Source organism: Panthera onca, chromosome C2 (genome assembly GCF_046562875.1).
Source record: "Panthera onca isolate mPanOnc1 chromosome C2, mPanOnc1 haplotype 2, whole genome shotgun sequence".
Classification (NCBI taxonomy): Eukaryota; Metazoa; Chordata; class Mammalia; order Carnivora; family Felidae; genus Panthera; species Panthera onca.
The window spans coordinates 4,225,001-4,231,938 of NC_138347.1; the positions used below are offsets into that span (position 1 = coordinate 4,225,001).

Sequence of the window (6,938 nt, forward strand, 5' to 3'; positions counted from 1 at the left end):
CCAATTTTATTATCCTGACTGTTGAGTCTTCAGTCCTCTGTTCCTCAGTCTTCTCTTTTATAGTTTTTCCTTTTGGAGGGAAGTACAGTTATTTTGTAGAAAGTCCTCAATATGGGTTTGTCTTAATTCTCAGGATTTTTTTAGTGATGTATTTTTGGTGCAAATACCACAGATGGGAGGGATACTGGGTATAAAGCAGATCTTTCTCTTCTCCCTTCTTAATTTTTTGCTTCGGTATGCAGTCATGGATTCCCATTTAATCAGGGGGTTCTACTTCATTATTGTCATTTATTTGCGTGTTCAAACGACCCCCAGTTTGGCCAATTCGAGTGCCCCGTGCCAGCTGTTGTGTCCCTTTGATGCATCCCGGTCGTTGTTTGAGCCCCTCTCGCTTTCTGACACCAGAGTTTGGATACCAAGATCCAGGGGTTGGATGCGTTCATTGTTCCAGGACTGCCATTCCCTCCAGGCTTGGCAGACAGATCTGGGAAAGAGTGTGTGAGATCTGTGTGTCTTTTTTTTCCTTCAAGTTTATTTTGTGGGGGGCGGGGAGAGAGAGAGAATGAGCGGGGGAGGAGTAGAGAGAGGGGGACACAGGATCCAAAGCGGGATCTGTGCTGACAGCAGCGAGCCTGATGTGGGATTTGAACCCACAAACCGGGAGATCATAACTTGAGCCGAAGTCGGACACCTAACCAACTGAGCCACCCAGGCCTCCTCAGATCCATGTGTCTTATTGAGAAGCATAATTTCACATCAGTGCCTTCAACTACAATCTAACGCCCCAGGGTTTCTTCCAGCTTATCCATATTTGGGTCTAATTCCTCTGATGGTGAGGAGGTTAGTCCTCGTGGTCCTGAACATACGTGCACGTTTGCTCAGCCCCCGCGTGTGTGATACCCCTTCCTGCCACGCTGGCTGCTGCCTCAGCCTCTGTCCCTTCACACGGGCTGAGCCGGCCAGGGTTCTCTTGCCCCCTAGTGCACCGGCCACGTTCCCCAGCCCCACAGAATGAGGATTCCTTTTACAGAGTTTTATGCCCGGAATCAAGACTTAAGGAAGTTTTTTTCTGAAGACTCTGCTACTTGGCTTAACGTTACATTTTTCCTCCTTCCTGTCTCCGAGAATTTGGGCATTCCCCCCCCCACCCTCCCTTCCCCTCTGATCCCTATTCCATGCTGTTTCATTTAGGAGCATCTTCTGGTTTCAGGGCGCCATGAACTTTTCTCTTAGACCCTCTGCTTTAAGAAAAAGCTGCGCCTTCGTTCCGGAAGGAAACAAAGGGGTGGGTCTTATAGTTCAAGTGCCCTGCTGTTGCCCTGGGGCTAGTCCCTCCCGGGCCCCAGCCCTAAGCAGCATCAGAAAGGCATACCAGCCTTTCTTCGGCAGCTCTGGGAGGGGGAGACGGTAGGTTCCAGAAGAGAAGCCGTGAGCAGGCACAGAGCAGCACCGTCGTGCACTGACGTTAAAGCTCACAGACTGTCCCGCTCACCGCAGCCTGGGATGATGTCAAAACCAGGGGGCAGGGCGGGGGGACACGGCACCAAACGCACTCTGGTGATCGACCAGGATATTCAGGTTGGGGACCACCTGGCAAGCAAAGGTCTCGGCCCCAGCCTCTCGTTAAGATCTGCCACGGTTCACACTCCACAGAGCCGGGCACGGAGGACCCGAGTGTGAGTGCCGGGTTCCTTCCTATGCCCGTCCCCGCTCACCCCCGGCCAAGTGAGAGGCTCGGGCCCCTGGGCTCAGGTGCACTGTGACTTCATTGCCAGCACATCTCCTTTCTCGACACACGCCTGAAGCCACAGAGGGGTTGGACACCTGGCTTCCTTAGCAAACAACTGGTTTGGCACTTGACTGCCCCACCCCCAGCGCTGATTAGCCAAGTCACCCTCTTTATCCAGGTCACTGAACCTGAATCCAGTTCTCCAGGACTCTGTTTGCCAGAGGCATTTCACTGCCGCTGAGCCTGGCTGCTGATCACAAAAGCGTGGGCGGGGCGGGCGGTGTTATTAAGGCTTCTTGTTGACACCTCAGCAGAAAGGGAGCAGAAAGGGAGCAGAAAGGGAGCGGGCGTTGTAGACGTTGACATTCGGAGGAGAGAGGATCCTTGCCCCGAGCTTATGCTTGGGTGGCCATGTTCTTGGAAACATAGACTCTTAACCCTGGACAAGTTTTCCTCCCCTCCCTCCCTCCCTCCCTCCCTTCCTTCCTTCCTTCCTTCTTCCCTCCCTCCCTCCCTTCCTCCCTTCCTTCCTTCCTCCCCTCCCTCCCTCCCTTCCTCCCTCCCTTCCTTCCTTCCTTCCTTCCTCCCTCCCTCCTCCCTCCCCCCCTCCCTTCCCTCCCTCCCTCCCTCCCTTCCTTCCTCCCTCCCTCCCTCCCTCCCTTCCTTCCTCCCTCCCTCCCTCCCTCCCTCCCTTCCTTCCTTCCTTCTTTCCTCCCTTCCTTCCTTCCTTCCTTCCTTCCTTCCTTCCTTCCTCCCCTCCCTCCCTTCCTCCCTTCCTTCCTTCCTTCCTTCCTTCCTTCCTTCCTTCCCTCCTCCCTCCCTCCCTCCTCCCTCCCCCCCTCCCTTCCCTCCCTCCCTCCCTCCCTTCCTTCCTCCCTCCCTCCCTCCCTCCCTTCCTTCCTCCCTCCCTCCCTCCCTCCCTTCCTTCCTCCCTCCCTCCCTCCCTTCCTCCCTTCCTCCCTTCCCTCCGTCCCTCCCTCCCTCCTCCCTCCCTTCCTTCCTTCCTTCCTTCCTTCCTTCCTTCCTTCCTTCCCTCCTCCCTCCCTCCCTCCTCCCTCCCCCCCTCCCTTCCCTCCCTCCCTCCCTCCCTCCCTCCCTTCCTTCCTTCCTTCTTTCCTTCCTCCCTTCCTTCCTCCCTTCCTTCCTTCCTTCCTTCCTTCCTTCCTTCCTTCCTCCCCTTCCTTCCTTCCTTCCTTCCTTCCTTCCTTCCTTCCTCCCCTTCCTTCCTTCCTCCCTCCCTCCCTCCCTCCCTCCCTCCCTCCCTCCCTTCCTTTATTCTCAATTATCATGGGAATCAGGAGTTCAGAACGTCCCCATACGGGCCCTGCACCGGACGCTCTGTGTGAGGCCTCCGGGCCCGTCTCCTGTGGCTGCTCTCTAACATCTGAGATCAGGCGGACAGCGGCACTGTTGTCTCTTACGTGAAGAGAGGCACCGGATGGGCAGTCTGTTCCACGGAACGGTACTAGTCACGGATGTGGGCCACACGGGCAAAGAAAGCGTACTACCTCATGAAAACCCAGGGTCAGGAATGGCTGGACCCAGGCGTTCACAGTGTTACCTCCCCTTGATGTTGGCTTTACCGCTGGGCCAAAAATGGCCCGAAATCTCCAAGCCTAAACAGTCTTGGCTCAAGGATCCCAGTAGAAGAGCTTTTTCTCCCAATAGTTTTCCTTTCCCAATCCCCAAGCATCATTCATAGATTCTTAGACGCCCTTCCCCCACCACCCCTGCGTTTTAACAGCTGTGAGAGTTGATGGCATTGTACAATTGAAACTGGCAGCATATTTTCTCCTTTGGAGGTGTTTAAGATAATGGGGCATCTTGCAGTTCATGGTATCTCAGGACGTTCGCAATATGGCGGCCCGGCTCCCTGGCTGTGTCCACCCTCAACAGCAATCATGGCAGGCAGGGGAAGAGGATGTTCTGGCCCAGCCTGGTTGATCTCATCCCCGAACGTGGGGTTGGTAGTTTCCCAAAGGAAGGTCGAGATGCTCCTACTGGAAAAGGTGGGCTAGAGGCTGGGTGGTGACAGCCACCGGTGTCCCCACACGGGGGGCCCTCTGTGGAGCGTCCACAGAACACCCGGAGCCAGCTGTGAGTGATTTGGAGCCGTGTGGGGTGTGTGCCTTTGCGTTTTCTCAGGGAAACAGATAGTAGGCTCTCCGATCCAGAGAGCCCCTCTCAGAACCCTGGGAGAAGGGACTGAATGTTCTGGAAAGGTGTTGGCTAGAAGCCCAATAATGCAGTCGCTGCCCGATGGCTTTGAAACCGCAGCAGGTGGGTCACAGAGACAATCTGGGGGCCACCTGCTAGATGCATCAGAGGTGGGGGACAAGCCCCAGGTGCCAGTGCTCAGTGGAGCCCCCAGACGATGTCTAGAATGAAGAGGGTTGTCTTTAGCCGCTGACCACTGCCCGGAAGGGGAGGCAAAGAACCAGCATCCCAGCACCGGCCGGGCTCCCTGCTGAGGGGACGGGTTGGGGACAGTGTTCCTCACCCCAGCGGGACCCGCAAGGCCGCCCTCCTAATCGAAGGGAAGAAGCCACCGGATAAGAGGGAAAGGCCTGCAGGAACAGTCCCCTGGCTCAGGTAGCCACTCTGCTGAGCACAGGAGGGGAATAACATTCTGGAGCCTCCTAGGGAGGCAGCTGCTACGGGCCATGGGGACGAAGAGACTAACAAAGACTAAGTTGTCTCCCCGGTTAACGGAAAGTGCTAAACTCTACATTTAAAATGTCTGCCTCGGGGCGCCTGGGGGGCTCATTCGGTTGAGCGACTTGGGCTCAGGTCATGATCTTGTGGTTCGGGAGTTCGAGCCCCTCCTCGGGCTCTGTGATGCGCTAGGAAGAGACAAAAGCAAGCCGGCTGCCGGACAGGAGATGCTCTTGCTTACCGGTTTCCACGCCGGGGTATGTTCAGTTAAAAGAGGAAATATAGTCGTGCGTGGTTCCTCCCAAAGCGTGAGTGGTGCTGCCCCAGGGAGCCGGGCGGGTTCGTCAAGCCTCCGTCCCTCTGTGACAGCCAAACAGAACTCCGTCTCCCTGCGGGTGTCTTCCTTCCCCCTCACTGCCTGGCCCAGCCGTCCCACTGGGAGGACCAGGAGGGGCTGGGGGTTGGGGGGGAGGTGGCCTGTGGGCAGAAAGGAGACCTCGGCGGTGGCAGCTGTCCCCTCCGGGGCTGTGGCCACGGGACCTCGTTTTTCTTCCTGTCCTCGCTGGGCAGCTGGGGGAAAGAGGCGACACACAGTGAAGGCCCTGCTCCTTGATGAAGGCCGACCAGCTCCCCAGGAGAGAACCTTCCCTGCCTCTGCCTCTCCTGTGCCTCCCAGGGATGAAGCCAGATGGGGAGGGACTTGCCTCGTGACGGCTGTCCCTGGGGAGGGCGCAGGGCCGTGTGAGACCCCGTCCGCGCCTTCGGGGTGGTGACGCTTTAGTTGGGGGGAAGGAGAGGCGAGTGACGTGGGATGATGCCAGCGGGGTGGAGGACAGGCGGCTCCCACATCCTGGCTCTGCGAGCTCAGAGAGGGGAGACAGGGGCCAGCTGGAGCTGGTCTTTCCAGGGTGGATGGGAAGGGGGGAGAGGGGAGCAGATCTGGGGGAGGGAGGGCACCGACGGATGCATCCCAAGGTGGGAGCTTGGAAACACCCTTTCACGGAAATGGTGGAAGATACGCTGTATTTCCCTCCAGCCAGACGCGGAGGGGCCTGCCTGGTCCAGCTGGTGAGGCGGATCCCAGCCTGTGTCTGGATGTTGTCACCTGTGGACGGCCCCGGGGCCTGGGGGACAGCACGCGGGAGACGGCATGGGTCCGTCATCCGGCTGTGCGGTCTGCGGACTCTTCCTTCTCGTCCGCGATGAGAAGCCCAGAGCCTGAGAACAAGCATGCGGGAAATGTCTAGCCACCCGACAGAGTGACTGTATGACCGCTGGATCTGGCAGGAATACTTTCGGCGTGAAGGCCGAGGAGACGCCCGGGGCAGAGGTGGGGACTGCTGGCCGCCTTTCGGGGAGCAGTTAGACCAGGCCTCTCCCCACCCTGCCCTGCGCCGCTGCCGGCTCTCTCCCTGCCCCACTGCAAGGACGGGACCGGCTTGAATCTGGATGCGCCTGACCCAACGACTCTGGCACATCTGGAGGGGGGCTGGGGAAAGGGCTCAGTGGAGGAAATCAGGTGGATTCCGTGAAGGGGAGAACCGGGCCAGCTGGCTCTCCAGCCTTCACCCCTCTGTCAGCACCCAGCTCCTGCAGGGGGGAGGAGCCCTCCAGCCCAGGCGGGCAGAGGCCACGCCCCCATCATCCCGCAGAGCCGCGTCCAGATGGATCGGCCCACCTGTGCACACAGGGTCTCCAAACATCGGTTACTAACTCATGTCTGGGAAATAAGCGGGGAACCCACTAGACGCAAAGAATGCCCCTCGCGGGGAGACAAAGACACCACCCCAAGCCACCAACCAAGCCGGGGGTGGGGTGGGGGTGCTGAGGGGGGGGGGAAAGAAAATGGAGACAAAGCATGGATCAGAAGAGAAATTTGTAAACTCTATAAGCATTTCAGAGAGAAAACAGGACATTTAAAAAAATTTTGGGGGGGTGCCTGGGTGGCTCAGTCGGTGAAGCGTCCGACTTGGGCTCAGGTCATGATCTCGTGGTCTGTGAGTTCGAGCCCCATGTCAGGCTCTGGGCTGACAGCTCAGAGCCTGGAGCCTGTTTCCCATTCTGTGTCTCCCTCTCTCTGACCCTCCCCCGTTCATGCTCTGTCTCTCTCTGTCTCAAAAGTAAATAAACATTAAAAAAAAATTAAAAAAAAATTTTAATGTTTATTTATTTTTGAGAGAGAGAGAGAGAGAGACAAAGTGTGAGTAGAGGAGGGGCAGAGAGAGAGGGAGACACAGAATCGGAAGCAGGCTCCAGGCTCCGAGCTGTCAGCACAGAGCCCGAGGCGGGGCCCGAACTCACGGACCGCGAGATCATGACCTGAGCCCAAGTCGGACGCTTAACCGACTGAGCCACCCAGGTGCCCCCAAAACAGGACATTTTAAGTAGATGGAAAGCAGGACGGGAATGTGTGCGTGCACACACATTTAGAGGACAGAAGTTGAAAAATTTGTAAATGTGATGAGAGAAGACTCTTCAGGAAGGGAAAGTCAGAATCATTCCAGCATCCCTGTGACAGGAGGGCCAGGACGGAGAGGAAACGCCCCCAGGCTAC

General features: G+C 57.3%; 1 long non-coding RNA gene across 1 annotated transcript; it reads right to left on the reverse strand.

Moving 5' to 3' along the window:
- Positions 1-3,360: 3,360 nt before the first annotated feature.
- LOC132684011 (uncharacterized) lies at positions 3,361-6,162 on the reverse strand. Its single transcript, XR_014138159.1, has 3 exons — positions 5,490-6,162; positions 4,626-4,861; positions 3,361-4,107 (listed from the first exon to the last, which is right to left on the reverse strand). It is a non-coding gene; the product is annotated as an uncharacterized LOC132684011 (long non-coding RNA).
- Between the last annotated feature and the right edge of the window lie 776 nt (positions 6,163-6,938).